Here is a 21,409-nt window from a genome sequence, read left to right on the forward strand (position 1 = left end):
CTAGGGCGGAAACCTGTGTCAACAGAAACCATCAGAAAGTGTGTGCACAACATTGGGCTACGAGCCAGACGTCCAGCTACAGGTATTCCATTGACCACACTCCACCGCTCTCAAAGGCTATCATGTTGCACAGCAAGACGGCAATAGAGGCTGGAATGGAGGTCTATCTTCAACGATGAGTCCTGCTTTTCTCTCGGATGCAATGATAGCCGGAGATTGGTCTGGAGACCACGCGGGCAGCACCATGAAGAGACCTTAACAAGAGAACGTCACACCGGTCCTACTCCTGTTATTGTGGGGTGGCATAATGTACAGAAGCAGGACCCCTCTAGCTTTTATTTCAGGTACACTAACAGCTTGGCGGTACATTGATTTGGTCGTGAAACCAGTGATGCGGCCATTTTCTCAAGTGTCCTAGAAAACTTTTTTCAACAGGATAACGCCAGGTCGTGTGTTGCTCATTCTACTGTGAGCAGCCTGCGTGGCCTAAACATGCTACCATGGTCTGCAGTGTCTCTGGACTTGTCTCCCATTGAGCACATCTAGGATGTCATTGGTTGGCAATTGCAAATGGAGCTGCCAGCAGCCAATCTTGATGATTTGCATGCCCAAGTGCATTCAGTGTGGTATAACATTTCTCAGACAACCATTAATAACCTCATTGATAGCATGCCAAGGTGTGTAAGCGTGTGTATTTCTGCGCATGGCACTCATACTCGATGCTGAATGAATCAAGATGCTTGGAATATTTTTGCTTTCCCTTTTTTCTTTTTTAATTCTCATTTGCATACCACTAACCTGTCTATCGATCCTGTGATTTCCACAATTCCAAAACATCACCACCTTGGCGTTGCAATTACATGTTGAGTAGTGTAACATTCTATCTTATGTGCTTTTAAGATTTTTTATTTTTTTAAAAAAAATGGAACTATTGATAACCGAACCCTTAACCTGTTAGTGACCGCCCCATAGTGTTTCTACGTTGGTCACTAACGGGCCTTATTCCGATGCTATAGAATTTTTACGTCGCTGCATCGGAATAAGTAAACAGAGCAGGGAGCTGTCAAATCTCCCTGCTCTCAGCTGCCAGAGGTAGCTGAGGGCTGGGGGCATCCCTGCTCGAACCTGTGAGATCGATATTCGTATCGATCTCACCCGTTTTAACCCTTCAGATGCGGTGCTCAATAGTGTGCACCGCATCTGAGTGGTTTTGGAGACGGGGAGGGAGCTCCCTCTCATCCAACTGACACCCGGCTATAAGATCGCAGAGTGTCTGTGTCTCCGATGGCAGCCGGGGGCCTAATAAAGGCCCCCGGGTATGCCTGCTAGATTATGCCTCTGGCATGACTTAGCAGATGCCTGTCCGTTTTACATGTTTGTTACTGCCATAACCTAAATTTTCATCTATGAAGCCATATATTTTAATCAATTCTACTCGTTCTGTACATGTAAATGGGCCTTTACAGTTGTCCTCATTACAAATTATTACCCTTAGGCCTTATTCACACGAACCTGTTTTAAGTCCGTGAAAATCCCGTGCGTCGCACGGACCTATGTTAGTGAATGGCGCCGTACACACAGTCCGTAATTTTTACGCAGCGTATGTACGCTGCGTAAAACTCACGACATGTCCTATACTTGGCCATTTTTCGCGCATCACGCACCACGCACCCATTGAAGTCAATGGGTGCGTGATAATTGCACACGGAAGCACTTGTGTGTCGCGCAACAGTAGATAAAGAAATGAAGGAAAAAATAAAAGCACTTCCTTCATTTCTTTTTCTAAACTTCAAAACCGCGTGTCATAAGCATGGCATATGTGTTAAAATAACGCAGTCAACACTGATGACACACGGAAGTGCAACGCGTTCAAAACGGTGCGTTTTTTGCGCGCGCAAAACGCACACGTTCGTGTGAATAAGGCCTAAAGCTGGATTCATACGAGCGTGTTCGGTCTGTAAAGAACGGAACGTATTTCGGCCGCAAGTCCCGGACCGAACATGCTGCAGGGAGCCGGGCCCCTAGCATCGTAGTTATGTAAGACGCTAGGAGTCCCTGCCTCGCTGCGGGACAACTGTCCCGTACTGTAATCATGTTTTCAGTACAGGACAGTAGTTCCACGTAGAAGCAGGGACTCCTAGCGTCGTACATAACTATGATGCTAGGAGCCCGGCTCCCTGCAGTGTGTTCGGTCTGGGAAATGCAGCCGACGTACGGACCGTATATCACGGACCAAACATGCTCATGTGTGGGAGGACTTGGTTATCTATTATGGGCTAGGTTTAGTCCCTTAATTTGGGATAGCTTTAACTTCCACTATAGTAAGAGACTCCGCCGAAATACGTTCTGTCCTTTACGGACCGAACGTGCTCGTGTGAATCCAGCCTACGAATTGTATTCTATCGGCGACTGACCCACCCTAAAGTTCAGGGGTATATATATTATTCCTGGCAGATAGATAAATTGGTTTTGTTGTTGGGCTCTAATGTATTAATATATGACATTGTGAGAGAGGTAGGGTGGTATGCTAGGTCAAAATGAGTTGAGTGCTCTCTGATTCACTGATGTTACATGATGTCATGTTCTCATTTCTGCCATTTTTGACTGTCACTTAAATGGAAAGCTTTTCCTTGTAGTAAAGAGTTCAGATGAGTTACTAAACACAATTCATTTTAATATGTGGCATGACCTCTTATGCTGAAGAGTAGATCACTGTTACTTTTATTTATATATAGGTTGACTTTTATAACCAGTTCAGTTGACCATATAATGGTCTGCTATATGACCTCACTGGTAAGTGCATTTGAATAAAACATATTAGTTACCTTCCGTGAGTTATTTATTAAAGGCGTCACTAGGGACTTTTCAAAAGTGGCGTTACATAATAAACTAACAGATTCTCACCCCCTGAAGTGACCCTTGCTTTAGTTCTGGGTCTTGTTCTCCGGCGCGCCAGTCCCGTAAGCTCGTGCAGCACTCACATGCTGCTCCGGCCAGGCCTTAGCAGTGATTCCGCTATAAACCGCACTTGACTGCGAAGCGTTTGGCTGCAGTGCGATGTGACCCATGAATGGCATAAGGCTGCTGCGATGTCTTCCCGCTAAAAACACAATGCGCTGCAATGCATAAGTATTGCAGTGTGTTGTGCAAGCGATCGAACAATTGCATTTGTTCACCGGGGCTAAAATAAAGTTCAAAGTTATGAGCATGATTGTAAATATGCTAATGTCGCTATACTTGCCAAATGGGGGGGGGGGGGGTTTACTCGTTCTGTTCACTCTTCGCCGAAGGCAGCACGGTGGCTCAGTTGTTAGCACTACTGCTTTGTTACGCAGGGGTCCTGGGTTCAAATCCAACCAAGTACGACATCTGCATGGAGTTTGTATGTTTGCGTATGTTCCCTCCAGGTACTCGGGTTTCCTCCCGCACCCCAAAAACATACCAAGCCCCAATGGGGACATGTAAGGACCTCTGTGCAGCTCAATATGTTGGCGTTGTATAAATAACAGAAAATCAAGGGTGTATTTTTTTTTTCTGTAGGATGCTGTCCAATCAGCATCATACAGTTCTCTTCATATAATATACAATTTCTATTCCCGGTTGTTGCACAACTAGAACTGGGATCCTGGTGCCATATGAAAGATTAGAATCTCATCTTTCATATGCCACCAGAACCACAGCTGGAAATATGGCTATTTGAAGTGATCCCCCTTCCCTCCAGCCTCAGTCTCTCACACTGTGTGAAGCAGCTTTATGCTGATAGGATAGAATCAGAGGCTGTGAGGTAGCTCCACCTCCGGATAATCGCTGGTGTTGACACCCCTTTGTCTAGTATAGCCTCATTTGCATATTAAGAAAAAAAGCTCATAACTTTTAAAATAAACTTTTTGGGCCATAATTTTTACTAGCATTATCAGTGTGACAACGATAATTAGATTAGCTAGGAGATTGGGCATTACTAAACTAGTGACAGATCCTCTAACTACAGCTCTCCCCGAAAAAAGAGAGCCCGTACACAGTTTAATCGCTAGAAAATAAAAAGTTATACGTCTCTGAATATGGCGACGCAAATAATTTTTTTTTTCTTCTTTGTCACAAATTGTTTTTATTTTGTAAAAGAGAAAAAAAAAAATCTAAATTCATTTAGTATTAATAGCATTGTATTAACCCGAAGAATGTTAACATGCAATTTTTACCGCTCAGTGAAAGTTGTTAGAGGGAAACATAGAAAATAATGGAGAACACTTTTTTTTTTTGTTGAGAGAAACAATTATTATGGGTTTTGGAAGGCGAGTAGGAGAAAACAAAAAAATGGCTGCAACAACAAGGGGTCAAGCGGGTGCCTGTGACGTCTGACAGAGTGGAATCTGATACCCATAGGCTTCCGACGACTCTTTCTTTTCAGGTTAGAATACAGTATCCCTGAAGTATACTGCCTGTTGGAGGCCAAAATAACATTCTTTTGACCTCCATTTCTGGGAACTTTCCCAATGCATTCGTCAAACGTACAGGAGAAAACGCAGTGTGAATGGGGCCTTAGTTGCACATATATGTAAATTTTTGTCATACTGAAGCAAAACAAACGGTAGCTGATTGATTCACACTAAGTTTTTTGCCAGAGGAAATTTCTGCCTCAAAATTTGGGATTTTGAGGCAGACTTTGACCTTCCTGCACGGCATTTGCCGTGGCTTTTGCCGCATTTTTTCGCTCGCGCCCATTGAGTGCTATGGGCAAAAAACTCTGCGAAATACGCTTCTCTGCCTCCCATTGATGTCCATGGGATGTCAGAGGCGTAACCGCGCGAAGATAGGGCATGTCCCTCCTTTCTCCCACGAGTCGGTTTTACCGCTCGTGGGAGAAAACCGCCTCCCATTGAAATCAATGGGAGGCATTTAGGGCCGGTTTTTGACGAGTTTCGTGGAGCGGTTTCCGCGCCAAAAAGCTTATAAAAAATACTGTGTGAACAGGGCCTTACTGTGTTTGCATTGACTTTCAAGAAGGCAAGATAAAAGCCATTTTAGTATGATGTAACTAATCATACCAATTGTCACTGACAACGAACTGTGGCCTTTTGCTTAATATAAAATGTACTCGTGTGTGTGTGTGTGTGTCATTAACACGTTAGTGACCGCCAATACGCCTTTTAACGGCGGCCACTAACGGGCTTTATTCTGATGCATATGCCTTTTTACGGCGCTGCATGAGGATAAAGTAAACAGAGCAGGGAGCGTCAAATCTCCCTGCTCTCAGCTGCTAGAGGCAGCTGAGGGCGTCCCTGCTCTGCCGTGTGAGATCGATATAAGTATCGATCTCACCCGTTTAACCCCGTTTATTGCAGTGTATTATAATAGCGATCGGAGAATCGCATAGTGAAGTCCCCTAGTGGGACTAGTAAAAAAGTTAAAAAAAGTTTAAGTTAATTAAAAACATTTTTTGAAAAAAAATGAAAAACCCATCTTTTCCCCTTACAAACTGCTTTACTATTAAAAAACCAAAATAAAGTAAAAAAGTTACGCATATTTGGTATCGCTGCGTCCTTAACGACCCCGACTATAAATCTATTACATTATTTAACCCGCACGGTGAACGCCGTAAAAAATGTAATAAACTATGGAAAAATTTCTGTGAATCCTGACTTTAAAAAAAATGTGCTAAAAAGTGATAAAAAAGTCGCATCTACTCCAAAATGGTACTAATAAAAACTACAAGTCGTCTCACAAAAAAAAAGCCCTCATACAACCGCATCGGCGAAAAAATAAAAGCGTTACAGCTCTTCAAATATGGAGACACAAAAACAAATAATTTTGAAAAAAATGAGTTTTTACTGTGTAAGTAGTAAAACATACAAAATCTATACAAATTTGGTATCGTTGCAATCGTAACAACCCGCTGAATAAAGTTATTGTGTTATTTATACCACACGGTAAACGGCGTTGATTTAAGACGCGACAAAGCGTGGCGAAATTTCAGGTTTTTTTCTATTTCCCCCCCCCCCCAAAAAAAGTTAATAAAAGTTAATCAATAAATAATGTCCCCCAAAATGGTGCTATTAAAAAATACAACTTGTCCCGCAAAAAACAAGACCTTATACAGCGATGTCGCCGCAAAAATAAACAGGTTATAGCTCTTGGAATGCGACGATGGAAAAATGTAAAAAATGGCTTGGTCATTAAGGTTTAAAATAGGCTGGTCATTAAGGGGTTAAACCACTAATACAAGAAGCTCCAGTCTGTACAGAGCCGCAGAATATGGTGGAGCTATATCATCAGAAGGAAATAATTGTGACTGCAGTGTCTTTTGAGATGTAGTATTTTTACATACAGTAACAACGCTTAGAATCCCTTTTTTCCTTCTTTTAATCAACATGATCAGGAGTATAGTGTGTATATATGTCTTCTATAACCTGAGGTTGTAATGGAATAGTCTCACATTTCTTCTTCCACATTCCTTTTCTGTAAATGCTTTATTTCTCAACATTGACTAAAGGACAAACCAAGGCAAACAACCAGGAATTCACTTTCACTTTCTAATCTGCCCGGTGCTGGTTAAAGTTCATGGCGGTTTCTAGGCTTGTATAATTAGTTGGCTCTTTTAGTCCATTTGCTTTAAAGTGTATCTACACCCTTTGAGCTACTGCAATTGTCTAAATAGGAATTTACTAATATCAGAAAGTCGTCCTGGAGTTCAGAAACCTTGATCTGGATGCAGGTAAAACTCACACTTCCCCTCCTCTTTGACTACAGAATGGATTTACAGAAGTCTCTAGTCTGGATCCCATTTTTACAGACTAGTCAGTGGGAAGTATAACCATAGAGAATTAAATTTTCCCTGCAGCCGGATCATGCGTTGTGTAGATTACAAGGAAACCCCCAATTTGTTAGTACACACGACTCTTCATAAAAGTATGAAACCCTATGCTAAATGCAGACACTGATGTTTTATCCATATTCACTTTTGTAGTGTTTGATTTCTTTTCGGAGGATGATCGAAGTGGTTTTCAATAGGTAAATGGTTATCTGTGTGTGAATGAACAGCCCAGAAAATACATTTTATGACCAAGATCTGAATGAGGGCAACATTTTTCTCTTAAATCCAGTTTACCCCATAAAGCATTTAATTCAGTTATTCATCTCTTTATTTTGTATTGCTTATGTTACCAACGTAATGCAGTGATTGCCACCTGTCACTAATGTATATACGCAGTTTACATGTATGTATATGGTAATGCCATGTTTAGGCGTGGTGGATTGTTGCTGATTTTTTATTTTTTTTCCCTGCCTTGAAAATGTGTGTCTTGGGGTATGTTCACACGGAGTGTTTTTCGGGCCGTAAACATCTTGAAAAACGGCAGAAAAATCGTAAGCAGAACACTTTCAAACATCTGCCCATTGATTTTCAATGGGAAAAACTGCATTCTGTTCCGGCAGTGTTTTTTACGCGCCCGTTTTTCAAAACGGCCGCGTAAAAACGGCTGCAAAAAAAAAGTGCATGTCACTACTTCAGACGTTTTTGGAGCAGTTTTTCATACTCTATAGAAAAACGGCCGTGAAAAACGGGACTTTGAATAAAAAAAGTCTGAAAATCAGCAGCTGTTTTGCCTATTTTCAGCCATTTTTGATTTTGTGTGTGCACATACCCCTTCTCTAGCTGAATACTTTTAGATGATCTTCATGTGCTTGTTTCTGAAGGAGTGTCTGTCCTGGATTCCTTTACAGAATGCCAGACCAGGCTGGGGATTTCCAGATGGAATGCACTTGCTTGGTTACATTATGAAATAGGCAATCTTGTACTTGGGTAGGGCCAGATATAAGAAGACAGACCTGTAAGGACATGCCTGCATTTTGTCTTACTAATACAATGTGCAGTACTAGGATTTATTTTTTATTTTCTTAACTGTTTAGGTCTATGCAAGCTAGATGAACAGTTGGCCTATATATAGGGCTGGGCGATGAATCAGACTTGATTCACCCTTGTAATATGCCACGAGTTTGACTCTTTCAAAATCATAAAACTGAAATAAGCCTCGTCCCCTTCGGCAGCAGCAGCTTCTTATCCTCCAACACTCAAATGCTTATCGATGTCAGTCGTCACCCAAGGTTAAGCAGTTGGCAGCGTGTGTGCAGTAATACGGACTGTTCGTAGGTTTACAAAGTACACAAAGCATGGAGAATCCGTACCGCTGGGCAGTAATATTATCGGTCACCGCTAATGACCCAATACCAGAATTTAGACTTTGATACTGATACTTCATGTATTATTGCGATTCTCTATTCTATACAAAACTATACTTTCCCAACAATAATAAAGCAAAAAATCCTTTCATTTCCTGATGTGAGGCATGTGGTATGATGAATTTTGAACCTCCATGTGCCACACATTAACCTGTTAGTGACCGCCAATATGCCTTTTCACGGCGGCCACTAACTGGCTTTATTTTGATGCATACGCCTTTTCACAGCGCTGCATCAGAATAAATCTGTGCCGCTGGGAGCAGTTAAAACTCCCAACTCTCAGCTACCGGAGGTAGCTGAAAACTTGAAGCAGCGCTGCTCGAGTGGGCGGATCGAAATCCGTCCGTTTAACCCTTCAGATCTGGCGCTCAATAGCGAGCACCAAATCGAAGTGGTTTTGGAGGTAGGGGGCCCCCCTCTCTCACCCCACCGGAATCCTGCTATGCAATCGCAGGGTGTCGTGCTTTCTATGGCAGCCGGGGCCCGCAGGTCTGCATCTAGTTATTGCCTGCCAGAGGCATATCCTAGCAGATGCCTATCCGTTTTAGGGCTCGCCGACACGCTCTGGAATTGCAGCGTTTTGTCCGGCTGGAATTTCGGCCGGAAAAATGTAGCCACATAGTGGATGAGATTTAACAAATCTCATCCAATGCTGCGTAAAATTTCCGAGCCTAAATTTACCTGCGGTTTGTAATTTTCGGAGCGCAGCATGTCAATTCCTGCTACGGAATGTGTGCAGAATTGCTGCATTTTTCATAGATGTCTCCATCTCCTAACATTGGGAGAAACGCAGCAATTTATGCAACATTTTCTCATGGAAAAGTTGCGTTGTTGCCACAGCGGAAAGCCTTTGACTCAACGAAATTGCTGCAGAAATGTTCTGCAGCAATTCTGTGTGTGTGTGTGTGTGTACACAAGCCATTAGGGTATGTTCACACGCTTAATAAAAACCGTCTGAAAAACACTGAGCTGTTTTCAAGGGAAAACCGCTCCTGATTTTCAGACGTTTTTCGCTGCGTTTTTTTTTTACGGCCGCTTTTGGAGCTATTTTTCTATAGAGTCCATGACAAACTGCTCCAAAAAGGCTCAAGAAGTGACATGCGCTTCTTTATCGTGGGCGATTTTTTTTATTTTTTTTTTCCCAAAATGGCTGCGTAAAAAAAAAATGGTCCGTCGGAATAGAATGCAGTTTTTCCCATTGAAATCAATGGGCAGATGTTTGGATGCGTTCGGCTGAAAATAAGCCGTATGAACATACACGACCGGCAATAATAAACTGTAGTACATAAGTATTGCAGTGTATTATAAAAGCGATCAAATAGTAAAGTCCCCTAGTGGGATTAATAAAAAAGGCAAATAAATAAAAATAAATGAAAACCCACTTTTTCTCCTTACAAAATGCTTTATAATGCAAAAAAATAAAAATAAAAGTTACACACATTTGGTATCGCCTCGTCTGTAATGACCACAACTATAAAGCTATTATGTTTATATAACCCGCTCGGCGAACGCCGTAAAAATAAAACCATTGTTTTCTGTTCATCCTGCCTTCAAAAAACTTTAATACAAAGTGATCAAAAAGTCGCATGTAATAATGGATGCTGAGTTGGACTCTACGTCGCAATCCCGCCATTCACACTCTGTTATAGGTGACTTATTTTGGAAGGAAGAAATACATGACATTTGGCGCATGCAGCACAGCTCAGAAAGAGATTTCACTCATCATTCTCATGTACATAATGGCTATGCCAGACTGGATATGTCCCTGGTAGACAGGGAATCTCTTTTCCTAGTGGAGTCCATGACTATTGGTGATGTCTGCTGGTCGGATCGTGCTCCTATCACAGAACACATACCATCTCATTGTACGCGGATGATATTATTCTTTCCATCTCCCAGCCTGTTATTTCGCTTGCCTCAGTTATGGATGTTAACTCCTTTTGGTAAACTTTCTTATTACAAGCTGAACACTCAGAAATCCCAGATGTTACCTTTTACATTTAGACTCTGATACATTGTACTTCCTAAAAACAAAATACCCCTTTGACTGGGGATTGGATGGTATTCAATACTTAGGCATCACCATTTCATCTTCCTTCCGTGACCTATACAAAGCGAATTATGAACCTCTCCTTCAATCCATTCATGCGGAATCTGATAGACTCCTCCAATATGACACGTCATGGGTAGGACGAAAAGCTGCATATAAAATGCTTCTTTTACCAAGGTTATTGTACTTATTTCGCACCCTCCCAATTATCTTGCCCCCCCCAAATTTTTTGTGCCATCCCAAAAAAACCTTTCCCGCTTTTGTTTGGTCTGGATGCAAGCCGAGAATTTCCCGACACATACTTACTCAAAAAGTTGGGTGAATTGAGTGTCGCAAACATACACAGTTACTATACTGCCACCCTTGTGGCGCAAATTACAGATTGGTGGCAAGATGATCAAAATATCCACTGGCTTCAAATAGAATCTTCATACATATCTCCGATAAGCCTAAGAACCGCCTTGTTTTTGACCTTTTGGGACCTTCCATCTCTACATTCATTATCCCCATTAACTCAGGCGACTTTGCAGTGTTGGTCTTTCTTGCAACGCACGTCTACTGAACATAGCCCACTACTAAAGTCATACATTCCCATTGATATCTTTTTGATGATTGTCCCCAATTTATTGTTATCTTTGTGGTCTCTGAAAGGCATTACTAATATCTCACGTTTGTTTAACCCCTTCCCGACATCCGCCGTATATATACGGCGCACGCCGTGTGGGGGAATATGGAGCGGGCTCACGGGCTGAGTCCGCTCCATAGAGCGAGTGTGTCGGCTGTGTGTTACAGCCGACACTTCCGGGTTACGAGCGGGATTCCGTTTTAGCGCGATCCCGCTTGTTTAACCCGTTAAATGCCGCTTTCAATAGAGATTGCGGCATTTAAATTACTAAAAACAGGGGAGCGACCCCCTGTAACGTCCCAACAGCCCCCCCCCCCCACGGCGAGATCGGGGGGAGCCGTTGGTTGGCACGGCAGCCTGGGGGCCTGACTAAGTCCCCCAGGTCCGCCATCTTTGTACTCCTATGAAGCTCTGCCTCCAGCAGGGCTTCATAGGAGACTGTCAGAATAACGATATACTGCAATACATTAGTATTGCAGTATATCGTGCAAGCGATCTAACGATTGCTGGTTGAAGTCCCCTAGGGGGACTAATAAAAAAAGTAAAAATAAAGTGTGTGTTTTTTGTGTGTACAAAAAATAAAATAATTAAAAGTAAAAAAAAAAAAACATTTTCCCCCTAGAGCATAGTAAAAAATTAAATAAATAAACATAATTGGTATTGCCACGTCCGTAAAAGTCTGAACTATCACAATATATCATTATTTAACCCGCATGGTGAACGCCGTAAAAAAAAAAAATAGTAAACGCCAGAATCTCTATTTTTTGTTCACCTAATCTCCCACAAAAAATGAAATAAAAAGTGATCAAACCGTCGCATGTACACCAAAATGGTATTATTAAAAACTACAGCTTATCACGCAAAAAATAAGCCCTTATACCACTTAATCGACGGAAAAATAAAAAAGTTACGGCTCTCAGAATTTTCTTTTTTACACTTTGGTTTTTACTTGTAAAAGTAGTAAAATATAGAAAAAAATACACATATTTGGTATCGGCATAATCGTATTGACCCATAGAATAAAATTTACATGTTCTTTTAATTGCACAATGAATTCCATAAAAATGGCGCGCAAAAAAAGATGGAGGAATTGGTGTTTTTTTTCATTTTCTACCCCACAAATAATTTTTTCCCTGTTACCTAGTACATTATATGGCAAAATAAATGGTGCTACGAAAAACTACATCTCGTCCCGCAAAAATCAAGCCCTCATAGTACTATATCGACTGAAAAATAAAGACGTTATGGCTTTTGGAAGGTGGGGAGGGAAAAACGAAAATCTGAAAAAGGGCTGCGGCGTGAAAGGGTTAACCCCTTCCCGCACCTTGACGTTAATGCACGTCAATGTGTGCAGTCACTTTGCGCACCTTGACGTGCACTAACGTCAGTGCTTTGACAGAAAAACCGCCGAGCGGCGGTTAACTGTGCAGGGTGTCAGCCCGTTGCCGATCAGCGGCATGTCGCCGCTGAAATCGGCAATTAACCCCTTCGGTGCGGTGGTCGATTGCGATCATCACATTGAAGAGGTTTACAGCGGATCGGCAGCCCCCCACATGTATTTGCGGGGGCTGGCGATCCTTCTCACGGCAACCAGAGGCCAGACAATGACCTCCGGATTGCCATGTAAGGAAGCCTCGGAGGATCAGCCTCTGGCCGGTCGTCCGATGCTTCCTGTCAGTGTGACAGTTACGTCACAATGACAGTTAGAACACATTACACTACGTAGGTAGTGTAATGTGTTCCAGCAGCGATTAGAGCTGCAAGTCTAAGTGTCCCCTAGTGGGACAAGTAAAAAAAAGATAATAAAAATGTTTTTAAAAAGTGTAAAAATAAAAGTTAGAAGTGACCTAAACAAAGAATGCTTTTTTTCCTATAATATGTCTTTTATTATAGGAAAAAAATTAACACGTTAAAATAAGTACACATATTTGGTATCACCGCGTTCGTAACGACCCAAACTATAAAACTGTAATATTATTTTTCCCGCATGGTGAACACCGCGAAAAAAATAAACGAAAAACAGTGCCCGAATCACAATTTTTTGTTCACCACCCCTCCCAAAATATACAATAAAAAGTTGCATGTACGCCAAAATGGTACCAATACAACTACAACCCGTCCCGCAAAAAACAAGCCCTTACACCGTGTTTTTGACTGAAAAATAAGTTATCGCTCTCAGAATATGGTGACACAAAAAATAATTTATTTTATAAATAAGTGATTTTATTGCACAAACGCTGCAAAACATAAAAAAAACTATATACATATGGTATCGCCGTAATCGTACCGACCCGCACAATAAAATATAATGGTCATTTATAGCCCAGGGTGAACGCCATAAAAAACATTGTCAGAATTGATGGTTTTTGGTCACCTTGCTTGCCAAAAAATGGAATAAAACGTGATCAAAAAAAATTCTGGTACCCCAAAATGGTACCAATGAAAACTACAGATTGGCCCGCAAAGAATAAACCCTCAAACAGCTCCGGTGGAGAAAAAATAAAACCGTTCTGGCTCCCAGAATATGGCGATGCAAAATGTGCATAGTGTCCAAAAGCGGATAAGATTGGGCGCCATTTATCAGTGCGGCACCGGCCACATATCTGCAGATTATTATTTACTGCATTATTATACCCTGATGTACCCCGCACAGATAACATGTACCCTGATGTACTCCGCACAGATAACATGTACCCTGATGTACTCCGCACAGATAACATATGCCCCCACATTATAAACTGAAACATCTGCGCCCCAAAAGCCAAATGCCGCTCCCTCCCTTCTGAGCCCTGCAACATGCCCAAACACCAGTTTACGTCCATAGATATGGCATCGCCATACCCGGGAGAACCTGGTTAATATTTTCTGAGGTATTTGTCTTCAGTGGCACAAACTGGGCATAACATGTAGTGCACTAAAATGGCATATGAGTGGAAAATTGTAATTTTCACTCTGCACCATCCGCTGCTCATTAACCCCTTCGCGCACCATGACATAGCATGTCGTAGTGTGGGGGGTGATGTATGGAGCGTCTCACGTGAAAAATAAAGCATTTAAAACGGCAAAATCACTGTTTTTGGTCACCTTGGCTCTACCTAAAAATGTAATAAGTGCTCAAAAAGTTGCATATACCAATAAATAATCCCTCACACCGCTCGATTGACAAAAAAAAAAAAAAGTTGTGGCTCTTGGAACGCGGGGAGGAAAAAACTAAAAAGAAAAAGATGGATCAGTCCAGAAAGGGTTAATTACTTTCTAATGAAAAAACATTTATGACCACACGTGGGGTATTGCCATACTCGGGAGAAATTGCTTTACAAATGTTGGGCAGCTTTTACCCCCTTTATCCTTTGTGAAATTGAAAAAATTCAACATTTTAGTGGAAGAAATGTCGATATTCATTTTCACGGCCTAATTCTAATAAATCCTGCAAAAGACTTGTGGGGTCAAAATGCCCACTATATCCCTAGATAGATTCTTTAAGTGGTGTAATTTCCACTTTTGGGGGGTTTCAACTGTTTTGGCCTCTCAGGGGCTTTGCAAATGCGACATGGCACCCAAAAAACATTTCAGCTAAATTTGAGCTCCAAAAGACAAATAGCGCTCCTTCCCTTCTAAGCCCTGCTGTGGGTCCAAACAGCAGTTTATTACCACATATGGCATATTTCCGTAATCGGGAGAAATTGTTTTACAAATGATGGGGTGCTTTTTCTCCTTTTATTCCTTGTAAAAATTAAAAATGGCTACCTTTTTTCAGAAAAAAAGTAGATTTTTACCTTTACAGAATAATTCCAATGAATTCAGCAAAACAACTGTGGGGTCAAAATGCTAACTTTACCCCTAGAAAAATTCCTTGATGAGTGTAGTTTCCAAAATGGGGTCACTTTCCGGGGGTTTCTAGTATTTTGTTCCCTCCAGTGCATTTCAAATGCGACATGGCACTGAAAACTATTCCAGCAAAATCAGAATTTCAAAATCCGAATGGTGCTCCTTCCCTTCTGAGTCCTGCTGTGGGTCCAAACAGCAGTTTATTACCACATATGGGGTATTGCTATAATCGGGAGAAATTGCTTTACATATGCTGGGATGTTTTTTCTCTTTTATTCCTTGAAAAAATTAAAACATTTTGTTTTTTCAGAAAAAAAGTAGATTTTCATCTTCACATACTAATTCAAATAAATTTAGCAAAAAAACTGTGGGTTCAAAATGCTAACTATACCCCTAGATAAATTCCCTGAGGGGTGTAGTTTCCAAAATGAGGTCACTTTTTTTTTTTTTTTTATTGTTTTGGCCCCACAAGACCTCTTCAAACCTGACATGGTACCTAAAATATATGCTAAAATAAAGGAGGCCCCAAAATCCACTAAGTGCTCCTTTGCTTCTGAGCCCTGTATTTCAGTAAATTAGCGCTCTAGGGCCACATGTGGGATATTTCTAAAAACTGCAGAATCTGGGCAATAAATAATAAGTTACATTTCTCGGGTAAAACCTTCTGTGGTATAGAATTTTTTTTATTACAAATGAATTTTGCAAAAAAAAAATGAAATTTGTACCTTTCACCTCTACTTTGCTTTAAAGAGGCTCTGTCACCAGATTTTGCAACCCTTATCTGCTATTGCAGCAGATCGGCGCTGCAATGTAGATTACAGTAACGTTTTTATTTTTAAAAAACGAGCATTTTTGGCCAAGTTATGACCATTTTCGTATTTATGCAAATGAGGCTTGCAAAAGTACAACTGGGCGTGTTGAAAAGTAAAAGTACAACTGGGCGTGTATTATGTGCGTACATCGGGGCGTGTTTACTACTTTTACTAGCTGGGCGTTGTGTATAGAAGTGTCATCCACTTCTCTTCACAACGCCCAGCTTCTGGCAGTGCAGACAGCGTGTTCTCGAGAGATCACGCTGTGTCGTCACTCACAGGTCCTGCATCGTGTCAGACGAGCGAGGACACATCGGCACCAGAGGCTACAGATGATTCTGCAGCAGCATCGGCATTTGCAGGTAAGTCGATGTAGCTACTTACCTGCAAATACTGATGCTGCTGCAGAATCAACTGTAGCCTCTGGTGCCGACACGATGCAGGACCTGTGAGTGACGTCACAGATCTGCACTGCCAGAAGCTGGGCGTTCTGAAGAGAAGTGGATGATACTTCTCATCAGAACGCCCAGCTAGTAAAAGTAGTAAACACGCCCCGATGTACGCACATAATACACGCCCAGTTGTACTTTTACTTTTCAACACGCCCAGTTGTACTTTTGCAAGCCTCATTTGCATAAATACGAAAATGGTCATAACTTGGCCAAAAATGCTCGTTTTTTAAAAATAAAAACGTTACTGTAATCTACATTGCAGCGCCTATCTGCTGCAATAGCAGGGGCTGCAAAATCTGGTGACAGAGCCTCTTTAAATCCTGTGAAACACCTAAAGGGTTAAAACACTTTCTGAATGCTGGTTTGAATACTTTGAGGGGTGCAGTTTTCAAAATGGGTTGATTTATGGGGACTTTCTAATATATAAGGCCCTCAAAGCCACTTCAGAACTGAACTGGTCCTTGTAAAAATCGCCTTTTGACATTTTCTTGAAAATATGAGAAATCGCTGCTAAAGTTCTAAGTCTTGTAACGTCCTAGAAAAATAAAAGAATGTTCAAAAAACTATGCCAAACTAAAGTAGACATATGGGAAATGTTAACTAGTAACTATTTTGTGTGGTATTACTATCTGTTTTACAAACAGATACATTTAAATTTAGAAAAATGCTAATTTTTGCACATTTTCTTCAAATCTTGGTGTTTTTTTACAAATAAATATTGAATTTATCGTCAATTTTTTCCCTAACAAAGTACAATATGTCACGAGAAAACAATCTCAGAATCGCTTGGATAGGCAAAAGCATTCCGGAGTTATTACCACATAAAGGGACACATGTCAGATTTGAAAAATCGGCTTCGTCCTGAAGGCCAAAACAGGCTCCGTCCTGAAGGTGTTAAGGATAATCGCTTGGTGAGTTCTGAGCATTTCACATCTCAATACTCTATACCTGTTTCAGATTTCTTCAAATACCTCCAGATTAGAGACTGTATTACGATTTACAATAATTTTGATGCTGTATGTCTTTTTTAAAGTGTTTGGATATCTCTCAAAACGTAGCAGGGGCTTGAGACATGTATATAATATGTTTCATTCACACTCACTTTTTTTCTAAAACAAATCCCATGCGGTCCTGGGAGAGAGACTTGGGGTGCTCCTTTTCAGAGGAAGCATGGGTGGTTGTATTTAAATTAGTTTATAAAGCCTTACCTTGCATTCAACATGTGGAAGCTGCTGTGAAAATTTCTATGCGTTGGTACTACACTCCAGATAGACTGCACAAAATCTGGTGGATAGGTCATCAGTTGTCCAGTACGTATCAACTGAGCGTGTGAAGCGTCCATGGAAAAATAGGACATGTCCTATTTTCCTGCGTTTTCACACACCCCCCCCCCCCCCCATAGACTAGTCTATGAGGGATCCGTTATAAATCGTCCTGCACGGGTGCACCTCGACACTCGATTATTAAATGTAGCTTAACACTGAGAGAAGGGACGGTGAGGGCAGGTGACGTCACGCCTATGTCTACATGCACATATCTTCATAAAATCACCACAACTGGTAAATTTTAAAAAGTAACCACCTATAAAATACAGGGATTACACAACTTGAAAAGTCAGTTCACCCTAAACCCTATATATTTAGCTAAAATCAGACAACCTCCCGATTGCAGGGGGAAAGCATACGATGTTAGCCCATCAGGAGAAATGGACTGACCGGTTTGAGTTCGAATCGGCAGCACAGCCAGTTATCTACAGATACTACAGCAGTAAAACAGTAGGATATTTTTAATCAAGACTATTTAGTTGGTTCATTTTGCATACACGAATCAAATGAACAATAAAAAAAAGAAATTACGTTGTGGTGACAGAGCCTCTTTAAAGGCTATGAACTCCTTTTAAAGTGGCCTATGTTGTACATAATGTGATCGGCGCTGTAATGTAGATTACAGCAGTATTTTTTTTATTTAGAAAAAGGATCATTTTTGACAGAGTTATGACCTATATTGGCTTTATGCTAATGAGTTTCTTAATGGACAACTGGGCGTGTTTTACTATATGGCCAAGTGGGCGTTGTACAGAGGAGTGTATGATGCTGACCAATCAGCATCATACACTTCTCTCCATTAATTTACACAGCACATAGTGATATAGCTATATCGCTATGTGCAGCCACATAAACACTCTATAACATTACTGTAGTGTCCGGACAATGAATATACATTACCTCCAGCCAGGAGGTGATGTCTATTCACAATCCTGATACTTCGCTAACGTTTCTGTGAGATTTACAGCAAGGCAAGCGTAATCTCGCGAGATTATTATTATGTAACCTGTCATTTAAAACGAGAGTACATCAGGGTATATGTAAACTGTGCGGAGTAAATCCTGTCATAATACGAGGGTATAAATAATAATCCGCAGATGTGTGGCCAGTGTCGCACTGATAAATGGTGCCAGATCTTTTGCGCTTTTGGAACGCTCTGCACATTTTGCATTGCCATATTTTGAGAGCCAGAACTTTTTTTTTTTTTCTCTTTCCACCGGAGCTGTATGAGGGCTTATTTGTTGTGGGACCAATCAGTTTTCATTGGTACAATTTTGGGTACATGTGATTTTATTTATTTATTTTTTATTTACTTTTTTATTCAGTTTTTTTTTTTGTCAATGAAGGTGACCAAAAAACAGCAGTTCTGACAGTTTTTTTTTTTTGTGTTCACCATGGGCTAGAAATGTAAAATGTTTACGTTTATTCTGCGGGTTGATTAAAGAGGCTCTGTCACCAGATTTTGCAATCCCTACTTGCTATTGCAGCAGATAGGCGCTGCAATGTAGATTACAGTAACGTTTTTATTTTTAAAAAACGAGCATTTTTGGCCAAGTTATGACCATTTTCGTATTTATGCAAATGAGGCTTGCAAAAGTACAACTGGGCGAGTTGAAAAGTAAAAGTACAACTGGGCGTGTATTATATGCGTACATCGGGGCGTGTTTACTACTTTTACTAGCTGGGCGTTGTGTATAGAAGGATCATCCACTTCTCTTCACAACGCCCAGCTTCTGGCAGTGCAGACACAGCCGTGTTCTCCAGAGATCACGCTGTGACGTCACTCACAGGTCCTGCATCGTGTCAGACGAGCGAGGACACCGGCACCAGAGGCTACAGATGATTCTGCAGCAGCATCGGCGTTTGCAGGTAAGTCGATGTAGCTACTTACCTGCAAATGCTGCTGCAGAATCAACTGTAGCCTCTGGTGCCGACACGATGCAGGACCTGTGAGTGACGTCACAGATCTGCACTGCCAGAAGCTGGGCGTTCTGAAGAGAAGTGGATGATACTTCTCATCAGAACGCCCAGCTAGTAAAAGTAGTAAAAACGCCCCGATGTACGCACATAATACACGCCCAGTTGTACTTTTACTTTAAACACACCCACTTGGACTTTTGCAAGCCTCATTTGCATAAATACGAAAATGGTCATAACTTGGCCAAAAATGCTCGTTTTTTAAAAATAAAAACGTTACTGTTATCTACATTGCAGCGCCTATCTGCTGCATTAGCAGATAGGGGTTGCAAAATCTGGTGACAGAGCCTCTTTAAGTTTATGGAAATACCATATGTATATAGTTTTGCAGCATTTGCACAATAAAATCAATGGTAAAGCTGTGTAAGGGCTTGTTTTTTGTGGGACGATTTGTATTTATTGGTACTATTTTGGGGTACACGTGATTTTTTGATCACTGTTTATTTTATGTTTTGGGAGGGGTGGTGACCAAAAATAGCGGTTCTGTCATTGTTTTTTGCAGTGTTCACCGTGTGGGAAAATTAACATTATTATGTTATAGCTTGAGTCGTTATGTATACCAAATATATTACTTTTTTTTTTTAAGTTTTCATTTTTCACCTATAGTAACACCTTAATGATCAAGTTATTTTTTAAGATTTTTCGTCTTCGCATTCCAAGAGCTATAACTTTTTTTTTATTTTTGCGTCGACATGGCTGTATAAGGTCTTGTTTTTTGCGGGACAAGTTGTATTTTTTAATAGCACCATTTTGACGTACATACTTATTGATTAACTTTTGGTGGGGGGGGGAATAGAAAAAAACCTGAAACTTTGCCACTCTTTTTCGCGTCCTAAATCTACACCGTTTACCGTGTGCTATAAATAACACAATAACTTTATTCAGTGGGTTGTTGCGATTGCAGCTATACCAAATTTGTATAGATTTTGTATGTTTTACTACTTTTACACAGTAAAAACGCTTTTTTTTCAAAATTATTTGTTTTTGGCTCCATATTTGAAGAGCCATAACTTTTTTATTTATTTTTTTTTTTTTTATTCCACCGATGCAGTTGTATGAGGGTTTTTTTTTTTTTTTTTTATATTAAACTTTTTTTTTTTCTAATAGTCCCACTAGGGGACTTTAATATGCGATCCTCCGATCGCTATTATAATACACTGCAATACTTTTGTACTGCAGTGTATTACTGTCTGTCCGTTTAAAACGGACAGGCATTTCCTAGGACATTCCTCTGGCATAGCCTAGCAGGCATTCACTACGCAGGCATGCCATCAGAGACACAGACACTTGGCGATCTTATCACCGGGTGTCGGTGGGATGAGAGGGAGCTCTCTCCCTCTCTCCGAAACCTCTCAGATGCGGCGCACGCTATTGAGCGCCGCATCTGCGGGGTTAAACGGGTGAGATCGATACTTATGTCGATCTCACCCGGTCGAGCAGTTATGTCCCCAGCCCTCAGCTACCCCGGATGAAGGCATTCTGCCGAAACGTGCATCGGGTCTGATGTTCTCTCTCTGCAGAGGTGCTCAACATGGGTATGTGCATGTCTTTACTGTCTACATATTACTCTTCCAAACCCCTTTCTGACACTATTGATTGTATCTCACTGTGAGCTTAACTTTATTCTGACGGTGTCTAGTTAGGGCGGGTTCACACATGGCGGAATTGCACTTAAATTCCGCTGCGGACACTCCGCAGCGTTAATCCGCAGCGGAGCCGTTTCTACATTGACTTTCACTTTAATTTAGCAGTGTTCGTTTACACGATGCGTACAATTCCGCTGCGGAGCATAGGCTGCGGAGCGGAATTTGGTGTCCGCAGCATGCTCTGTCTGTTGCGGAGCAGTGGCGGACTCATGGCGGAATTTCTCCATTGACTTCAATGGAGATTCAAAGTTCCGCAATGAAGTCCGCAGCTGTCATGCACATGTCATGTGTGCTGCGGATGCGTCTTGCTTTTTTTACTTGACATTTCTTCATTCTGGCTGGACCTATGTATTTCTAGGTCTACAGCCAGACTGAGGAAGTCAATGGGGCTCCCGTAATGACGGGAGCGTTGCTAGGAGACGTCAGTAAATAGTCACTGTCCAGGGTGCTGAAAGAGTTAAG

The 21,409-nt window shown here is 41.3% G+C and overlaps 1 protein-coding gene across 3 annotated transcripts in view; it reads left to right on the forward strand.

Moving 5' to 3' along the window:
* The window catches only part of PLXNB2 (plexin B2), a 292,432-nt gene that overhangs the window by 21,634 nt on the left and 249,389 nt on the right, over positions 1-21,409 (forward strand). The window contains exon 1 of one of the 3 annotated variants that reach the window (XM_075857183.1): positions 6,690-6,709. The exons of the other annotated variants lie outside the window; for them this stretch is intronic. The gene's annotated coding sequence lies outside the window, so the exon portion shown is untranslated. Of the gene's footprint in view, positions 1-6,689; positions 6,710-21,409 lie in introns of those variants that run through there. 3 annotated transcript variants of the gene reach the window in all.

Source organism: Rhinoderma darwinii, chromosome 3, assembly GCF_050947455.1.
Source record: "Rhinoderma darwinii isolate aRhiDar2 chromosome 3, aRhiDar2.hap1, whole genome shotgun sequence".
Taxonomy (NCBI): Eukaryota; Metazoa; Chordata; class Amphibia; order Anura; family Rhinodermatidae; genus Rhinoderma; species Rhinoderma darwinii.